This window comes from Chiloscyllium plagiosum, unplaced genomic scaffold, assembly GCF_037043375.1.
Source record: "Chiloscyllium plagiosum isolate Xiang-an unplaced genomic scaffold, Cpla_swu_hap1 HiC_scaffold_16, whole genome shotgun sequence".
Taxonomy (NCBI): domain Eukaryota; kingdom Metazoa; phylum Chordata; class Chondrichthyes; order Orectolobiformes; family Hemiscylliidae; genus Chiloscyllium; species Chiloscyllium plagiosum.
In genome coordinates, this window is record NW_028270154.1 from 11,357,503 (window position 1) to 11,377,693 (window position 20,191).

General features: G+C 44.0%; 1 protein-coding gene across 4 annotated transcripts in view; it reads left to right on the forward strand.

Annotated features, from left to right (window-relative positions):
- Nucleotides 1-20,191, forward strand: part of ndst1b (N-deacetylase/N-sulfotransferase (heparan glucosaminyl) 1b) — a 292,956-nt gene that overhangs the window by 26,170 nt on the left and 246,595 nt on the right. Inside the window, exon 1 of one of the 4 annotated variants that reach the window (XM_087995120.1) lies at nt 19,204-19,253. The exons of the other annotated variants lie outside the window; for them this stretch is intronic. The gene's annotated coding sequence lies outside the window, so the exon portion shown is untranslated. Of the gene's footprint in view, nt 1-19,203; nt 19,254-20,191 lie in introns of those variants that run through there. 4 annotated transcript variants of the gene reach the window in all.

Consider the following 20,191-nt stretch of genomic DNA (forward strand, 5'->3'; position numbering starts at 1 on the left):
ATTTCTGTTCTCATAGAGGGTTGAGTGATTTTGAAACTCTCTGCTTTAGCAGGCATTTGATGCAGAATCATTGCTTATTTTTAAGATGGGGCAGATAAATTCTCGTTAGTCTTATAACATAGAGATAGCCGAATTAGATCAACCTTCTGACCTCTGTATTTGCAAGGCAGTCAAATTAAAATCGTCAAAGACCTTCACGATTAACCCCAATGGTTCCTAACCAGTCTTTTCCCAATAACCAATTCTAGACTCAGTGAATAATCAATTCCAGACACTGAGTTTGTAGCTTAATCAAAAGACTTAACTATTGATTACTAGTATAGTAACAATAGTAAAGCAAAATTAATTAGCAAAATAATCTAATTGATTTTATGATTTAAACCCAATAACCTTTGTTTTCCGCCCCAGAAAGGACAGTCAGACAAACAAACATGGAAAATAATAAAACTGAGCAGCTTACATAAACGTTTTTCATGACGCATTGTTCTGCAGGCGCTTATGATGTTTCTTGGTCAATACTCGGAAGACATTGAGCAGGGCCACCTTTTCAGTTCACTCTGAGGATGTTTAAGTTTCTATTCTCTGAACTTTCATAATGGGAGGTTAGGCAGGGAGCTTTCAGAACTTCATGGTGTAGCATCAGCAGCCAAACGTCTTCTTTCAGACACACAGTCCAAAACGGAAACACTTCAAACTCTCTTGCCCCTCCCTCTATTTGACCAACATGTTTGTATCCAGACTTGCTGGCAGCCATTCCCAGACACTGACCACGTTAATGGTCATGTTTATCTGTTACAACATCCCGCTCTCCCCAGGTATCGAAGACTCGAAGTAACCTTCTCATCAAGAACCAACCTACAATTAACTTTTTGGGCCTGGCCTCACAAACAAAGAACAGCGTGTTTGTCCCTTTTATTTAGCGCAAGCTGCTGCCCCACAGTCTAAAGATTTTCTTCGTCTCACTGCTCACAGCTCCAGACCAAAACTGTTAAAAGAATAAAACAAAACTAATGAAAGATCAGTAAGAGTTCTAAAATTAGGCAGTGGAAGCAAGTGATGTTGGGGTTCTGAAGGAGGGCCACTGGACTCGAAACATTAACGCTGCTTTCTGTCTGCAGTTGCTGGCTGATCTGCTGAGTTTCACCAGCAATTTCTAGTTTTGATTGTGGTGTAGTTGGGAATTCAAAGCACAAACAGATCAGCTAAGAGTTTAATGAATGGTGGACCAATATCAAAGTGCTGACTTCTGTGTCTATTTAGTCTGCATGTGAGGACTAAAATTTCAGAAGACAACACTTCACTGTTAAACTCCTTAGCTAGACAACTGCTACTGAGCTTAATTGTAGTGCTTTCAAAATCACATTTGACTGGATTCAGTGCATTACAGACTGGGATTTCGTAACATTCTTAGATCATACAGTCCAAGAAACTATCCAGGAACTAGTTAAACAACTTAATCTTTGAATTGTGTTTAATAAATTTTGCACATTCAGAAAACACGACATTCAAAAAATATTTTGGGTGTGGGCTGGCAGCTTAGTTGCTACAAATTACATAATAATGGAGAGATCAGGCTACAACCCAACCCACTGAAAACATTTTGGCAAAATTAACTAGAGACTTGCCAATGAAATTTGTAATTGCAAATTCTAGCAATGTGCTAGAAGAGCTTTTCAAAGTCATTTCAAGTGCACTAAGTTTAATGTAACCACAGAAAGATTTATAAGTGCTTGTTTGGGAAAAAAATGAATCTGCGCAGGTTACAACTGGATGTGAATCTGCTACAGACTTGTCAAAGTAGAGAACATCAATATGGATAGTGCTTGAGAAAAGGGCCGCGCAAAATTAAATGGATTTAAGCTGAATAGATTCATTAGCCTAGCTCATATGGGACAGAAACACTTGATGGGCCAAAGAGTCTGTTTCTGTACCAGAATTTCTCATGATTCTGTGGGGAAATGACCAATCCATGGACAGATTCTCCCAATTAATGACCAACTCATCGACAGAGTAAAGTGTTCAGGAGTTAATTTGGATGATCACAGATTGACCGAGACGCGAATAGAATTTTGAACAGTAATTGCACCATGGGGACAGACCACTCAATCCTACCAGTCTCCATTCGTGTGGACCCACCAGAGGCTTTCAACCTTCAGTACGAGAAACATTTCTTGTAATCTCCATCCAAAGTTTCTTACGTCTAATTTTATATCTCCATTCCTTTGTGCTAGACCTTTCTTGGAAATAGCTTGACAGTCTCGATACAATGTGATTAATAATGGTCTCGTTAAGTTGCATAAACCATTCTGATGGGTGATTCATTAAATGTTCCACCATGATGATGGCCAGATATTCAGTGAGTTATATCCTAGTGTTTTGTAATTTTGGGAACATAAGCTTTACTGAATATGTCATGGTTATTGACCCTTGAGAAGGTGGTGGTGAACTGCCTTCTTGAACCGCTGCAGTCCATGTGCTGTAGGCAAACCCACAATTTTGACTCGGTGACAGTGAAGGAACAGTGATATATTTCCAAGTCAGGATGGTGAGTGGTATAGTCTTAAAGAGCTTTGGTGAGTTGGTGAACTTCTGCAGACAGATGGTGCTAATGAGCATGGGCGATGGAGTGAGTGAATGCTTGCGGATGTAGTGCTAATCCAGTGGGCTGCTTTCTCCTGGATGGTGCCAAGCACTGGAGCGTTGTTAGGGCTGCACTCATCCAGGCAAGTGGGGAGTATTCCATCAGACTCCTGACTGTGTGCAATTTCATCAGCGAGTTGGTGAACTCGCTGGCTCCCTGCCATGGTTTTTGAAAATGGCCGGGGAGGCAGGAATGCGACTCGAAAACAAAATGGGCGCATGACTGCCACCTTCTGACCCACAGGTGCCACTGCACCAGTCACCCATCTTAAGAAGTGGAGGGAGGGTGTCAGGCAGGCTGGCCATCCACCAGCTGTTAGAGGGCCCTAAGTGTTCCGTTGCTGGCCACGTGGAGACCTTACTCCAACCTCAGCCACTGTAATGTGTGTGGCAGGAGAGAGTGATGGCAGCATAGCAACTTCCACTACACAGGCTGGTGGTGGGATGGGGAAGGGGAATTGGGCAAACCTCCCTTGGGAAAGGGTCTTCAGTGCCCATCGGAGGTTCACCATCAAGTGGACAGAGTTCCCACTCTCGATCAATGATGTCTAACCTCCCCCCACCCCCGGCTGGTTATCGCCACGTGGAAATTGTGGGAGCTGCAGTAGAGGGATGGGTACTGACTTTCCAGTCAGGGCATGTAATCTTACCCTCTTCCCCCTAACCCCAAATAAACCTGACCGTATGGCATTCAATTCTGGCAACAATAAATAAAATGCAGGTTTTACTTTGAGCTTTGTGTATGATGAGACAACACCGAACGATTAAAAAACCACACCTTTGCTCCCTTCATGGGCTCAGTGGTTAGCACTGCTGTCTCACAGCACCAGGGACCTGGGTTCGATTCCAGCCTCAGGCCACTGCCTGTGTGGAGTTTGTGCACTCTCCCCGTGTCTGTGTGGGTTCCCTCCGGGTACTCTGGTTTCCTCCCACAGTCCAAAGATCTGCAAGTTCAGGTGGATTGGCCATGCTAAATTGCCCATAGTGTTCAAGGGTGTGTAGGTTAGACGCATTAGTCAGGGGTAAATGTAGAGTAATTGGGTAGGAGAATGGGTCTGGGTGGGTTACTCTTTACAGGTTGGTGTGGCCTGTTCCCACACTGTAGGGATGCTATGAATGCTGAGAGAGAAAGTTCTTGAACAAACTCCTGAATTTTTTAAATTGATGCGCACCTGTCTATCTTTATAGATTGCTTGCATATTTAGTATGAAGCAGAATAACTGAAGGGTCTGGGACAACCAGATATTCTGAGGCAGTTGAAAAGCATCACCATCTTTCATGTCCTGAAAGCATGGACTCTTATGAGAGCAACATTGTATTAATGTTAGAGGCTAGATAGTTTACATCAGGTTAACTTGACTTAGGACAGGCAATATAAGCTTGACCAGCTCAGCTAACAGCTCATCTAACACCAAGGGCACACCACAATCCAAAGATGTGCAGGTACAGGTGAATTGGCCATGCTAAATTGCCCATAGTGTTCTGAATCCATAGCTGAATCTCTAGCTAGACATCTCCTTCTCTACCCCAGGAAGTTTTAAAGAATTAGAGTCATCCTACATCCATTCTGATACCAGAGATCAATAAACAACAATAATTCAAACCTCGCAATGACTATCTCCAATCTTTTTTTTTGACAACAAGCTGTTATCAGCAAACAAAGCCTCAATAGACCATTTGTAACTTTTGCGGCATTTTAGATCAGACTTAATTTTACCACAACTCTGAAGAGACTGGCATTGTCGCTTTGATACATTTCCAAAACAAAGTACGAATTTTAAATTAATGTGAAGTTATACCACAATTGCACGATTAACATATGACATTCTTATCTGTTAATGGGAACATTGTCTCGGGATTCAAATTGAACAGATTTATCTGAAATGGGTTCAATTGTTCTTTTGCCAAGAATGAAGTTTGGTGGATTAGGCATTAAGGGACTACTGAAACTTTTAAAAATGAAATTCCTTATTTTAGTTACTCTGTTTTTAATAAAATGGGAGAATTGCTTAAAATTATAGAGATATTATCTGTCTAGTGAGCTTTACAATAGTGCACTCCATTTGAATTTTCCCTTGTGTTCTCGCTGTAACGAGATAGAGGACTTTGATGATTTTGTTAAATGGCCTATAGTTAATGAGCTTTGGTCACATTTTAATGACTTTTGGGTGAATAATCCCAATGAACGTAAGCTTTTCCATTTTGGAAATGACCGCTTGTGCAGTTATGTGCTAAGTCTCCCCATCTTGCTCACAAACTGAAGTCAAAGTTCACAAAATGAAAACCATGACTTCAATCCTTTAGACTGCTTTCAGAAATTAAACTGCAATTGCTCTACCAAGAATCCATTAGAAGTGTGTTCTTTAACATGTTAATCTCACCTACTCCAAATGCCTACCTTGATTTAATATATTTAAATTTATTTAGTCCACTGGTTTGGCCATCTCATTACAGATCTGGCTGGGCTGAAAATGTGTTGCTGGAACAGCGCAGCAGGTCAGGCAGCATCCAGGGAACAGGAGAATCGACGTTTCGGGCATAAGCCCTTTCTCAGGAATCCTGAGGAAGGGCTTATGCCCGAAACGTCGATTCTCCTGTTCCCTGGATGCTGCCTGACCTGCTGCGCTTTTCCAGCAACACATTTTCAGCTCTGATCTCCAGCATCTGCAGACCTCACTTTCTCCTCACAGATCTGGCTGGGCCACCTAATGCATTAGTGAGCTTGGATCTCCTCTCTGTAACTGATTTTTTTCAGGAGTATCCTCACGTACAAAGACAACTCCAGCTTCTTTACTCCAACCTTCTTACATCCCTTTCGCCTGTATCCACAGCCCTCATCTTCAACAGTAATTGCAAGAACTGTTGTGTTGCTAATATCAAGGCCATTCATCTGTCTGCTTCTATGTTGTCCTATCCTTCTGCTAGGCCAGCTTGACAAAGTTCCTCAAATACTCTCTGCTCAGCCTTTGTTGTGTGAATGTCCCATAGTCAGTATGTCAGTGCACCTTCAAGAGACATGGTCATGACATGATCCCATGTTGTTGAGGGTAAAAAGATCTCAGACTTGATCTTAACTTGAATCACTTGAAGCATGTGATGTTATACAAAACGTGCTGCTCTGTTGCAAACCTATAGTTTAATACAGACATGCCTGTAAATATAATGTTTGTGTACAATACTTAGCTATATTTACTAGGATGTTGCCTGATATGGAAGGAATGAGCTGAAAATGTGTTGCTGGAAAAGCGCAGCAGGTCAGGCAGCATCCGGGGAACAGGAGAATCGATGTTTTGGGCGTAAGCCCTTCTTCAGGAATGAGGAAAGTGTGTCCAGCAGGCTAAGATAAAAGGTAGGGAGGAGGGACTTGGGGGAGGGGCGTCGGAAATGCAATAGGTGGAAAGAGGTCAAGGTGAGGGTGACAGGTCAAACTGGGGTGGGGGCGGAGAGGATGTCTTACAAGGAAAGGCTGAGGGCCTTGAGGCTGTTCACATTAGAGAGAAGAAGGTTGAGAGGTGACTTAATAGAGACATACAAGATAATCAGAGGGTTAGATAGGGTGGACAGGGAGAGCCTTTTTCCAAGTATGGGGACGGCAAGCACAAGGGGACACAACTTTAAAGTGAGGGGAGATAGGTATAAGACAGATGTCAGAGGTAGTTTCTTTACTCAGAGAGTAGTAAGGGCATGGAATGCTTTGCCTGCAACGGTAGTAGATTCGCCAAGTTTAAGTGCATTTAAGTCGTCATTGAACAAGCATATGGGCATACATGGAATAGTGTAGGTGGGATGGGCTTCAGATTAGTATGACAGGGTGGCGCAACATCGAGGGCCGAATGGCCTGTACTGCGCTGTAATGTTTTATGTTCTATATTAAATGTCTGTTGGATTCTCTAATACCACAGTATCCACACCTAGTCTGTCAAGCTACAAGGGGTAACATGAGTCTGACCATATCATGTACCTTTCTGAGGCTATATCATATCAGCCGTGAGTTCCATTTACTCATGTCATCTGTAGTTTCAAAATTTCCCATTCATAGGGACCATGGGTGGGCAGAAGGGATTATTTTGGCGCCATGTTTGGCACAATACTTTGGGCCGAAGGGCCTGTTCCTGTGCTATACTGTTCTATGTTCTATGTTTCTATATTGCACACGAGAGCATTGGCATGCTGCTATACAGGGAATATTATGGAGGAAGTTTTGAATTGGTATTAACCCCTTTATTTGACCACGCAGAGAGGATAACTCTTGACGTGCTATGAGCCTGTGATAATGACTTAGGTTTGCACATTCCAACATGGTGTCTGTCCGTGTTGGATTTCTCTAGAATTTAGAAGGTGATGTGATCAAAAGTTTCAAGGTATTTCGGAAAATCAATGCAGAGAAATGTGGTGCATTACACTTGCGTAGAAAAATCAAGGAGAGACAATACAGGCTCCATGATGGAGATGTGAGGGGAGTACAGGAGCAGAGAGACCTCAGGGTTCATGTACATAATTCTCTGAAGGTGACCACGTAAGTTGAAACAGTTGTTACGAAGGCTTATAGGATCCTTGGGTTTATAACTAGAGGCATAGCGTACAAAAGTAAGGAATCATTGGGTCAGACCACATTTGGAGTATTGTGTTCAGTTCTGGGCACCTTTTATATAAGGAAGGATGTTAAAGTCCTGGAGAGAATGCAAAGGATATTTACTGGAATGATACCAGGAAAGAGGGATTTTAGATACAAGGAAAGATTGGAGAGTTTGGACTACTTCTCCTTGGAGCAGATAAGATCAGGAGGTGATCAGACTGAGGTGTTCAAAATTTTGAATCATTTTAACAGGGTAAGGAAGGATATCCTGTTTCCACTAGTCAGTAATGAGGAGTCACACTTTCAAGATTGTCAGCAAGAGAACTAGGAGTGAGATGAGGAGAAACAACTTTATTCAGAGAGTCATTAGGATTTGGGATGCTCTGCCTGAGGGAGTGGTGGAGGTGATTCTGTAGGACATTCCAAAGACAACTGGATACATATTTAAAACTAGTCCAGTTAGTGCGCTACGGAGATAGAGCCACCCAGCTGGTCCCACTCTCCAGCCCTATCAGGAGCTGGTACAGACACAATGGGTTGAAAGGCCTCCTTCTGTGTTGTACAATTCTATGATACTCTGAATCCTGTCTCACTCTCCTTCATAAATTCATAGTTTGATTTAATCAGTCCTTTATGGGCGGCATGGTGGCACAGTGGTTAGCACTTGTTGGGCCGAAGGGCCTGTTTCCACACAGTAACTAATCTAATCTTTGATAGCCAAGTTTTACGGGGGATCTGATAAAAATGTGAGGCTGAGACACAACCAGATCACGCGCCATCTTACTAAGTGATTTGGGCAGGCTGGAGGGGCCAAATGGCCAGCTCCTATTTCTCGTGATGTTGTAAAGTTAGTGCTGGAGATATCTTTCAATTCTACAACTGTTGCAGAGTCTAAAGATGTAATCTGTTTGCCAAAGTACTTGTGTTAAACTTCCCCAGGTTAATGGACGCTACTGGTTTTGAAAACCTGATTGCACCAGTACAGCTGGCAATAGTGATTCATTTATTCTAGTTCACCAGATATTGTACATTTTCTGTTTAAATTATATTTGTGATGATGAATGACTGGACCGTGACAACAAACTACTTTAGCCTCAGTAATTTAATTCATTGGATGAGAAGCGATTTGCTGTTGCAGTGTTTTACATAGATGTTTACAATCCCATGGCACCGATCAGATCAGAGTCGATGGCTCTGCTAACGTACTGGCCTCCTCGCTTAGCAAATATGATCAAGTCCGCCCTTCATCTCATGGCCATTTCACTTCAAACCGAAAAAGAAAGGAATTGATGATCTGCTGCAATAAGATTACGATGTGAAATATACTCCCTGAGTATCAGTTATTAATTCTGTACAGGGTCTGAACTGAACCTTCACCAGCACACCGAAGGAGTGCTGCACTGATGACTGTCCCATATTAGGATGCCATGTTAAACCACAAACCCTGTCTGTTGTCCGTGCCTCAGGCGGCATAGGAAATCTGGCATGTCCATAAGGACCGTCACCAGCCGTTACAGACGCACCATAGAAAGCATTGTATCCAGGTGCATCACGGAAACTGCTCTGCCCAGGGCCCATAAGGAAGTTGTGTGCACAGCCCAGACCATCATGGAAGACAACCTCCGTTTGACTCCATTGACACTTTTCATTGCCGTAGAAAGACATCCAACATCATCAAAGACCCCTCCCACCTGGTAATGCTCTCTCTAACCTCTCCCATCAGGCAGAAGATACAGATGCTTGAACACGCACACCAACAGGTTTGAGAACAGCTTCTTCCCCGCTGCTGTCAGACTGCTGAATGGGCCTCTCAAATCTGGAACCCTGTGTGCCTCACTCTGTCTAAGAACCCTGTGATCTGTATGTCCTTGTTTGCTATGATCTACCTGTGCTGCTCGCAAAACAAAACTTCTCATTGTTCTTAGGTGACAACAATAAATAAAATCAAATCAAAACCCATGGCTACTATTTCAACAAGAGGCAGGGGAGATTTGCCCCAGGTCCAGGTCATCTTTAGTTCCTTAACCTTTATAATATCTGTAAGACAGACTAGCTGACCATTGTAGAATATGGGAAATAATTCGCCTTTCCTTAGTGTGCAAAGGAGAAAAAAGGAGAATTTCAGTTTGTTGTCTTCCTCAGTTTTTGCTGCCTTTATGTTTAAGTCTTCATATATGCCATTGCCTAGGGCCATCTGTTTGAGAACCTGACATTCCCCTCTGCCTTCCAAGGGAGCATGAGTCCATCACTTCCTCAAAATGACTTGAGAACATTTTTGGTCATTGTGCATTTGGTGAAAGTGAGCTGTGGGTGGGATAATGTAGGATTGGGAAAACTATGTCAATGTCAATAAACGAATATGAAAATGTTACAGCTGAAGCAAAGTTGGTGGGGGTGGGGTTGCTGTGGGATTAATGGCTATATGTTAATTGATAGACTGTATTGTTAGTGCTGTTAGATGATGTCAAATCACATGGTGCCAGTGAATTCCTACTCTCCCATGCTTCTCCACCTCGAGGAAATAGTTTGCAGTGAGTAACGTACCTACTGTCACTTCAAAGCCTGCCTACTTCCACAAGGCACAAGTCAGGAGTGTGATGGAATACTCCCCAATCACTTGGAGGTGTGCAGTTTCAACAATACTCAAGAAGCTGAACACCATTAGACCATGAGATATATGAGTAGAAGTGGGCTATTTTGCTAACTGAGTTTAGAGTAGAGTGGTGCTGGAAAAGCACAGTAGGTCCTCCCGAAACATCGATTTCCCTGCTCCTCGGATGCTGCCTGACCTGCTGTGCTTTTCCAGCACCACATTAATCTAAACTCTGGTTTCCAGCATCTGCAGTCCTTGTTTTTACCTATTTTGTTAACTGAGTCTGCTCCACCATTCGATCATGGCTGACATGTGTCTTAACCCCACTCTCCTGCCTTCTCCCTACAACCTTTGGTTGCCTTACTAATCAAGAACCTATCCCTGTCTTAAATACACTCGATGACTTGGTCTCAACAGCTCTTTGCAACAATGAGTTCCACACATTCACCACCCTCTAGCTGGAGAAATTCCTCTCTCATCTCACTTCTAAAGGGTTGTCCTTTTACTCCAAGCCTATGCCCTAGAGACAAAATGAGAAACGTCGTCGGGGGGCTCGAACCTGTGCAGGGAGCACCCCTGGATTTCAAATCCATCACCTTAACCACTTGGCCATGACTACAGGCCTCACTAGAGGGAAGGTGAAGTTACCATAGTCCTACCAGACCACAGGACTGCTGTCTCAGTAGAGAGAGACAGCTGCTAGTTAGTTGAACCTGTAGGTCACCACACCTTGGGTAAGGAGAGAGGTTGAGAAAGTGAGTTGCAACTAATGCAAGAATTGAACACCCTGCATTACAAGTTGGCCATCTAACCAGTTGAGCCAATCCAATACCAATAACTATCCAGGGCAAAACATCTTACTTGATTGTTTTCCCTTGCATCACCTTCATCATTCACTCCCTCCACCACCAGTGCATATTGACAGCAGTGTGTACCACCTACAAGATGCCGTGCAGCAACTCATCATCTTTGACAGCATGTGCAAACCCATGACCTCTACCACTGAGAAGCAACATTCCTCAGAGCTGCACTACTGCGCACCGGTGCTGCCATTCCAAGATTCCGTGCATGGCAATCAGCGATTCCATGCCAATCATTGCATTGACTTCCAATTCCGGAAGTTGCTGCTGGGCATGGATCTCAGAGACTCCTGCGGCCAGTAAGATTAGAGGGAACGCTGGCTGGAAGTAGGTGGAAATCAGTTGCCTGTGAACACCACCATCTGCAAGCACCCCTCCCAGACATTCACCATATTGATTTGGAAATGCATTGTCGTTCCTTCACTGTGACTGGGTCAAAATATCAGAACTCAGTCTCTAATAGCATTGCAGTGTACCTACAGCATATGGACAGCAACATTTTAAGAAGGCAGCTCACCACCACCAATTACAAACAGGCCATGACACTGAGATTCCATGAATTAAGTCAATAGAGTTGGTAAGTGTTGGATAGTATACACTAGAATCATGTGCAGTCCCCCTCTGTTCACTCTAGAACTAGCTGGAAAAACGTATACAACTAATTTCCCATTACTCTTTGTAGGACATGTGTGTTTCCTATAATAGTGACAAAAGTTGTTATTTGATGGACAGCCCTGAGACTGTGAAAGGTTGCAAGGCAATGAAAGCCTTTTTTTTTTACTGGTTACTAACATATTTTGCAATTTTAATTAAACTTTGTGGAGTGGATCATGCAGCAGAGACTGTGAACGCAGACAAGAATTGAAAGATTTCTTTAGTCTAGTTTCTGTTTCCCTTGAGAGTTTCTGCTTGAGACGAACAGGTGTTTTTCGTGATGTATATTTGCATTGATACCTATTTGATCTGCAGGTATCCTGGTGCAACAGAATTTGATAGCACCTGTCTGAGATGTTGATACTTGCTGTTTCACTGAGGATGGAACAGCATTATCCCTAGTCAATAATCTTACAGCGCGAATACTTGCTGTATACATGGGTGGTGGTATAGTGGCAATATTATTGGATGAGTAATGTAGGGGACCCAGGGACATAAGTTCAAATCTCCCCACAGCGTTTACTGGGGTTTAAAGTTAACTAATATGTCTGGAATTGAAAGTTAGCTTTGGAGATGGTAACCATGATCTCTTGGTGTATGCTACCAACAATGATTGGAAATTACTGGTCACGGGTTCTGTAGGTCCTTATGTAGCTGATGAGCCTGATCCTAGAGACACCTCTCCCACCATACATTTGGAGGTGTTTCCAGGAGGTGGAATTGGTCCTTGACATCAAAATCGCGGGCAAGATGTTTTCCAGTTCCTTTTCCGTACTTCCTCTTGTCGATGGGTGTCCTCAAAGAATTGTGTCGCTTCATTCAGGAACTTGCTGCGGAGATGGAGGCTGGTACAGTTACAACATATAAAAGGCATCTGGATGGATATATGAATAGGAAGGTTTTAGAGGGATATGGGCCAAGTGCTGACAAATGGGACTGGGTTAATTTAGGATACCTTGTCGGCATGGATGAGTTGGACCAAAGGGTGTGTTTCCATGCTGTACATCTCTATAACTATATGACTCTGAACTTGGTTTCTTCTGTACGAGGGGGTTCCCATGCATTAACCTTTATGTTTTTGAGGGGAGCCTTCAGGGAGTCTTTGAAATAGTTCCCTTGTCCTCCTCTCGTTAGAGCTGGGGGAAGATTATTTGTTTTGGCAGTCAGAACTCAGGCATCCTAAGCATATGGCCAGTCCAGTAGAGTTGACTTTGGATGATCATGGACTGGACGTTGGGGCTATTGGCTGTTTCAGTGATTGTTGTAAAAGTACATCTGTTTCATTAGAATCATGGAATTTTACAGTACAGGGTAAGGCCATTCAACCCATTGTGTCTGTACTGGCTCCTGAAAGAGCTACCCAGCTAGTCCCATACTCCAGCCCTATTGCATCGCCATCTAAATTCATTCCTTTCAAATATATATCTCGCTCTCTCTTTTGAAGCCTCCAATGGAATCGGCCTTCACCACTCTGCCAGGTAGACAGGAAGGAGGCTGGAAGAACATAACTAGCCAGGCAGCATCAGGAGGTGGAGATGTTGACATTTTGGGTGTAACCCTTCTTCAGTCCTGTTGTCCACCTTGGATTCCAGCATCTGTAGTTTTTATTTTGTCTCCACCACTCTCCCCGGCAGCACATTCCAAATGCGAACAACTCTGAGTGAAGAGGTTTCTCCCCATCTCACTCCTTGCTGACAATCTTGAAAGTTTGACTGATATATCAGACTTGAAGCAAAAGTGGACCATTGTTGTGAATACTTCTGGGACAATCACATTTATCCAAAAGCCTGTAGGTTTTCTTTTGAAACCTGCATTCCTTTGGGACCAAATGCTTTGACCTTATAGAAAACAGCATGTGAGTCGACCTCTGAAGCCTGGAAATCCACTCAGAAAACGGGGCTTGAATGATATGCCCAGAGTAAAAGTGGACCGTCAGTGTGGGTGGTCACCAACTTTGTCATTCACTGGGATGAGTCTGCTCTTTGTGACACTGTCTTAAACCCCAACACACCTTCATAACAAATCATCACATTTGCCTGATCCCTTCCACTCACGATGTGGAGGTGTCGGTGTTGGACTGGGATACGCAAATTTAAAACTCACACAACACCAGGTTATAGTCCAACAGGTTTATTTGGAAGCACTAGCTTGTGGAGCAGGATTTTGGGAAAGGTATTTGGAAGTACTGTAAATTCTGTGTCTTATGATCCAGTTCCACAGATATCTGATGAAAGAGCAGCTAGTACTTTCAAATAAACCTGTTGGGCTATAATCGGGTGTTGTGTGATTTTTAACTTTCTTCCATCCAGTTAGTGGTACGGGGAGGTATGCCATTCATCTGTGAGATGGAAAATCGCGTTGAATGCTAATGTGAAGTAGCGCATGATGGCCGACAGCGGAGGTTGGCTCACATACTGAGGCTGCACTGAGATTGGTTCGTAGGGCTGAACAAATGGATGGGTTTTATTAGATTAGATTAGATTAGACTAGATTCCCTACAGTGTTGAAACAGGCCCTTCGGCCCAAAAGGTTCACACCAACCCTCCGAAGAGTAAACCACCCAGACCCATTTCCCTCTGACTAACGCACCTAACACTATGGGCAATTTAGCATGGCCAGTTCACCTGACCTGCACATCTTTGGACTGTTGGAGGAAACCGGAGCACCCAGGGAAAACCCACACAGACACTGGGAGAATGTGCAAACTCCACACAGACAGTCACCCGAGGTTGGAATCGAATCTGGGACCCTGGCGCTGTGAGGCAGCAGTGCTAACCACTGAGGTCATCTTACATGCTCCAACTTCCAGTGATATTGAGTAAATTGGCAACATTAAGCCAGGCCCGTCTTTTCTCATTTGACATTTCTAGGCTGTGTTGTCTGCGTTAAACCTTTAAGGCCGAATGGAATGGCTCTAGAATTGATTCAGAATAAGTGATGTTAATTGGACTGGCTTCAAATACCACCATCTAGGGCTCTTGTAGCACAGTGCTAGTGTCCTTACCTCTGGGACAGGCGGCCTAGGTTCAAGTCCCACCTGCTCCAGAGGTGTGCCATACCATTTCTGAACAGGTTAAAATGGAATCTACACAAATCAGCTTATGTTTAAAAGTGGGTGATTTACTGATGAGGAGTTGTGTGTGAAAGCACAATTTTGGATATAAAAACAATCCCACCTTCTGATGGTGGTGGCGGGGGGGGTTGTGTGCGGTCTATGTGGCACAGTGGTAGTGTCCCTATTTCTGAGCCCGGAGGCCCACAGTTCATGTCCCTTCTCCTCTGAAGGTATATATTAGCATCTCGGACAAGGTAGATTAGGAACTATCCCATCTTCTTCAAGAGGTGCATCAAAACAACTCTGAACAAATTAATTTGAAAGTATCAAAATAAACAGAGCTGGATTCTTCCCCCTTCCATTTTAATTTAATCCCCTCCCTATTTTCCTACCTTCCCCTACGCCTCAAGTACCACTGTTTGTTAATTGGTATTTTAATTAGACACATGGGTGATTTAATTGAGGTTTTATGTTTGTAAAAACGCTGAGTTCCAGTCCCTGATGGGCAGTGTGTACTTCTTGTTGTTTTAATTAGCAACACGGCTGTGACTTGGAGAATAAAAAGGGCTGTGTTCTTGGGCCTACTCCCGGGCCTGGGCCAAATTGACCATCAACAGGTCCAGGCAGTGAGATGTGGAGCAGGGTCATAGTTCACGACTGTCTTCCCCCTCCTCCACGGTTATTTTCGTGCCGGGATGACCTTGGGGAGAGAATTGTCCACCAAGACCCTCAGAACCTTGAGAGAGAGGTGGGCACCATGGGTACTGTGTGCATTATCTCTCCTCTAACCTATTTTGAGTTAGTTAAAAATCACACAACACCAGGTTATAGTCCAACAGCTTTATTGGGAAGTACTAGCTTTCGGAGCGCTGCTCCTTCATCAGATAGAAGATAGTGCTTCCAATTAAACCTGTTGGACCATAACCTGATGTTGTGTGATTTTTAACTTTGTCCACCCTAGTCTAACACTGGCAGCATCTCATCATATTTTAACTTAGCTATCCCTCTTTCCCTACCCTTACCTTTTGTTATTGTCACACTTTCCTGTTGGTGTTTCTTGCAAATTGTTATTTTAATGAATGACACGAGTGATTTGGTAGTGGTCTATTTTCAACAAAAGGAGCTGGGTTCTATTCCCCAGGAGTGCATTATTTATGGAGATAAGGAGGGTTGAAATTTGAAAACTAAGATGAACATTTTAAAACGAAAGCCTTCTCTGATATCTTTATATTCTTTCTTAAATAGAGAGACTAACATTGTACACAGTACTCTAAATATGGCCTCACCAACACACTCTGGATCAATGGTGCTGGAAGAGCAGAGCAGTTCAGGCAGCATCCGAGGAGCTTCAGCAAAATCGACGTTTCGGGCAAAAGCCCTTCATCAGGAATAAAGGCAGAGAGCCTGAAGAGTGGAGAGATAAGCTAGAGGAGGGTGGGGGTGGGGAGAAAGTAGCATAGAGTACAATGGGTGAGTGGGGGAGGGGATGAAGGTGATAGGTCAGGGAGGAGAGGGTGGAGTGGATAGGTGGAAAAGGAGCTAGGCAGGTCGGACAAGTCAAGGGGACTGGAAGTTTGAAACTAGGATGAGGTGGGGGAAGGGGAAATGAGGAAGCTGTTGAAGTCCACATTGATGCCCTGGGGTTGAAGTGTTCCGAGGCGGAAGATGAGGCGTTCTTCCTCCAGGCGTCTGGTGGTGAGGGAGCGGCGGTGAAGGAGGCCCAGGACCTCCATGTCCTCGGCAGAGTGGGAGGGGGAATTGAAATGTTGGGCCACGGGCCGGTTTGGTTGATTGGTGTGGGTGTCCCGGAGATGTTCCCTAAAGCGCTCTGCTAGGAGGCACCCAGTCTCCCCAATGTAGAGGAGACCGCATCAGGAGCAACGGATACAATAAATGATATCAGTGGATTTGCAGGTAAAACTTTGATGGATGTGGAAGGCTCCTTCACGGCCTTGGATAGAGGTGAGGGAGGAGGTGTGGGCACAGGTCTTACAGTTCCTGCGGTGGCAGGGCAAAGTGCCAGGATGGGAGAGTGGGTCGTAGGGGGGCGTGGACCTGACCAGGTAGTCACGGAGGGAACGGTCTTTGCGAAAGGCGGAAAGGGGTGGGGAGAGAAATATATCCCTGGTGGTGGGGTCTTTTTGGAGGTGGCGGAAATGTCGGCGGATGATTTGTTTTATGCAGAGGTTTGTAGGGTGGAAGGTGAGCACCAGGGGAGTTCTGTCCTTGTTACGGTTGGAGGGGTGGGGTCTGAGGGCGGAGGTGCGGGATGTGGACGAGATGCGTTGGAGGGCACCTTTAAACACGTGGGAAGGGAAATTGCGGTCTCTAAAGAAGGAGGCCATCTGGTGTGTTCTGTGGTGGAACTGGTCCTCCTGGGAGCAGATACGGCGGAGGCGGAGGAATTGGGAATATGGGATGGCATTTTTGCAAGAGGTAGGGTGGGAAGAGGTATAATCCAGGTAGCTGTGGGAGTCGGTGGGTTTGTAAAAAACGTCAGTGTCAAGTCGGTCGTCACCAACACACTGTACAACTAGAGCAAAACATCCTTACATTTATGCTCTATTCCCCTTATAATAAATCCCTTACAATATATTGTGGGAAAATGTGAGGCTAAGCACATTGGCACATGGAGTAGAGGAGAAAATGAGGACTACAGATGCTGGATATCAGAGTCGAAACATATGGTGCTGGAAAAGCACAGCAGGTCAGGCATGATCCAAGGAGAAGGAGAATTGATGTTTCGGACATAAACCCTTCATCTGGAATGTCGAAGGCTTTATGCCTCAAATGTCGATACTCCTGCTCCTCGGATGTTGCCTAACCTGCTGTGCTTTTCCAGCTCCACACTTTTCGACATGCAATAGAGGAGCTGAATATTATTTAAATGGAGAAAGGCCGAAGCAACATACAGGGATTTAAGGTTGCTAGTGCGTGGATCACAGAAAGCTGACATTCAAGTTCCGTCATAGAGTCATTCAGGTCTACAGTTTGGAAACAAGCACTTTGGTCCAACCTGCCCATGCCACCCACATTTTCACATTTAATCTAGTCCCAACCGTTAAAACAAATGGAATATTGGCTTTTATTTCAAAGGGAATGGAGTATAAAAGTTGGGAGGTCTTGATAAAACTACACAAGGCATACGTCAGACCAGAATACTGTTAAAAATCACACAATGCCAGGTTATATTCCAACAGGTTTAATTGGAAGCACTAGCTTTCGGAGCAGCGCTCCTTCATCAGGCGACTCATGGAAAGCTAGTCCTTCCAATTAAACCTGTTGGAATATAACCTGGTGTTGTGTGATTTTTAACTTTTGTACACCCCATTCTAACGCTGGCATCTCTAAATCAGAATACTGTTCACAGTTTTGGGCCCCTTACCTAAGCAGAGATACACTGACATTTGAGGCAGTCCACAGCAGGTTTACTCAGCTGATACCAGGGTTGGAGGGACTGTCTTATGAAGAGACATTAACTACACTGGGCCTGTATCATTGGAGTTTAGATGGATGAAAGTCAACCTGACTGAAACATACAAGATTCTCAAGGGACTTTACGGAGTAGACGTAGGAAGGTTGTTTCTGTTTGTGTGAGAGTCTAGGACTAGAGGGACTAATCTTAGAATAAAGGGACACACAATTTAGACAGAAATGAAGTGGAATTTCTTCTTTCAGAGGTTAGTGAATTGTGGAATTCTTTACCCCAGAGGGTCATAGTGACTGGGCAGCCACGTTCTCAAACCAGGTCATCTCCTCTGCCCAGAAGCTCTTCTCAAACACTTTCTCTTCACAAAGTATACTCAAGGCTGAGACAGCAACATATTTTCAGCTCTGATCTCCAGCATCTGCAGTCCTCACTTTCTCCTCGAAGATTTTAACCTACTGCGAATCCTCTTGCAAGGATGCCTTCCTTGAAGAAGCTCTCTTCCTCTCTCTACAAGGATTTCAGTGAGTCCCTCTCTCACTGCACACCCAAGGTCACCTCCTCTGCCCAGAAGCTCTTCAGTGATTCCTGAAGAAGGGCTCATGCCCGAAACGTCGATTCTCCTGCTCCTTGGATGCTGCCTGACCTGCTGCGCTTTTCCAGCAACACATTTTCAGCTCAAGGCTGAGACAGGCAGATTCTTAATGAGGAAGGGAATCGAGGAATATGAGGGAAAAGGCAGGAAAGTGGAGTTGATGATTGTTGGATTAACCATGACCACATTGACTGGTGGAGCAGACTGCAAGGTGTAGTTGTAAGAAAAACAGTTGCTGCATGGGTGGCTTTGTGATTCTATTCTTTATCCAGTGTTTTAGCAAACCCTTTGTTAATAATGATTTTAAAGAGCTAAGTACGATTACTTCCTTGAATTGAACGCTGTGAACTAACATTTCCTTGGCTTGTGGTATGTTTGGGTGCTCAGGCAGTATTGATTGAACCTGGCCCTCACGGCATGCTGTTAACGTTTGAAACAGAGATCATTTGTAGCGTTCTCTTCGGACCCTGTCTTTGTGTTTTTTTGAGGGTTCTCTCTGGGGCAGCTGTCAGGCACATTCCCAGAAGATTAGACTGTTGACAGGCTCTGTGTCTGCTTAGCTCAGTGGATTGTATTTATGAGTGCTCATAAATGTCACTGGGTCAAAAGCCACAACTTATACAATCAGTATCTTATTGACCTCAAAGAAAACATGATCTGCAGCGTCACATTTGAAACCTCATGAATATTATTAAAAAAGAACCATTCAATATTCATATGACATTTGCCAGTCAACTTACCATGACACAGTCTTGCATGACCTTGGAAAAACAGCATTCTCAGAAGTGTGCCTTTTGAAAAAATGCTTGTGCAACCTCAGTATTGACTCCGTGATCAGTCACTTTTACCCAAGGTAATGTCGGAATAATCCTCCCTCCTTCACTGTTTCAAGCTCTTTCTTTTCCAATAAACATTGAATTTATATTTCTTCCCATCGATCGTTCTTAAAGCGTCTTTCCGTACATTGTCGAGAGACCCTACTTGTTTGGTATCAGTTCTGATGAAATGTGGCTGACTTGTGAAATATTCATTCTGTCTCTCGCCCCGCAGACGTTGCCTGACCTGTTGGGTATTTCTAACATTTCCTCTTCTTATTTCCCAGTTGATGCATTCGATTTAACTTGCTTTCCGAGATAGGAGTTTTGAAGAAGATACTGTGTTTTTTTTCCCAAACGTTTGTGCTGTGTAAGCCCTATTATTTGCCAATCTCCCCATTGTAATACATTATTTAGCAGTATTCCACAGGCAGGTATGTCTGAAGCTATGCTGTTCTTCACTGTGGGAGTTGGTGTAAAGACTGGTCTATGTTTATTGCTCAATTGCACCCTTCCACAAATCTCTCAAGGACACTGCGCTATTTCCTTTGTGATATTAAGATCAATAGTAGATTTCTCTGTGCTATATGTGATGAATTCCATTTTCTTTGTTGTAACCACCTGATCTATGTTGGAGCCAACAACCCTAAATTGTAACATTCAGGGAACCGGGGAGATTATGGCTGGTCTGTTTAGAGACCCGCAAATAATGTTCTGGGGATCTGAATTCAAATCCCATCATGGCAGATGGTCGGAATTTGAATTCATTTTAAACAAAGGAATTAAGAGTCTAATGAATCCATTGCTGATTGTTGGAAAAGCCCATCAGGTTCACTCATGTCCTTTAGGGAAGGAACCTGCCATCCTTACCTGGTCTGACCTACATGTGACTCCAGACCCACAGTGATGTGGCTCGCTCTTAGCTCTGAGTAATCAATGCTGGCCCAGCCAGGAACATCCACATCCCGTGAATGAC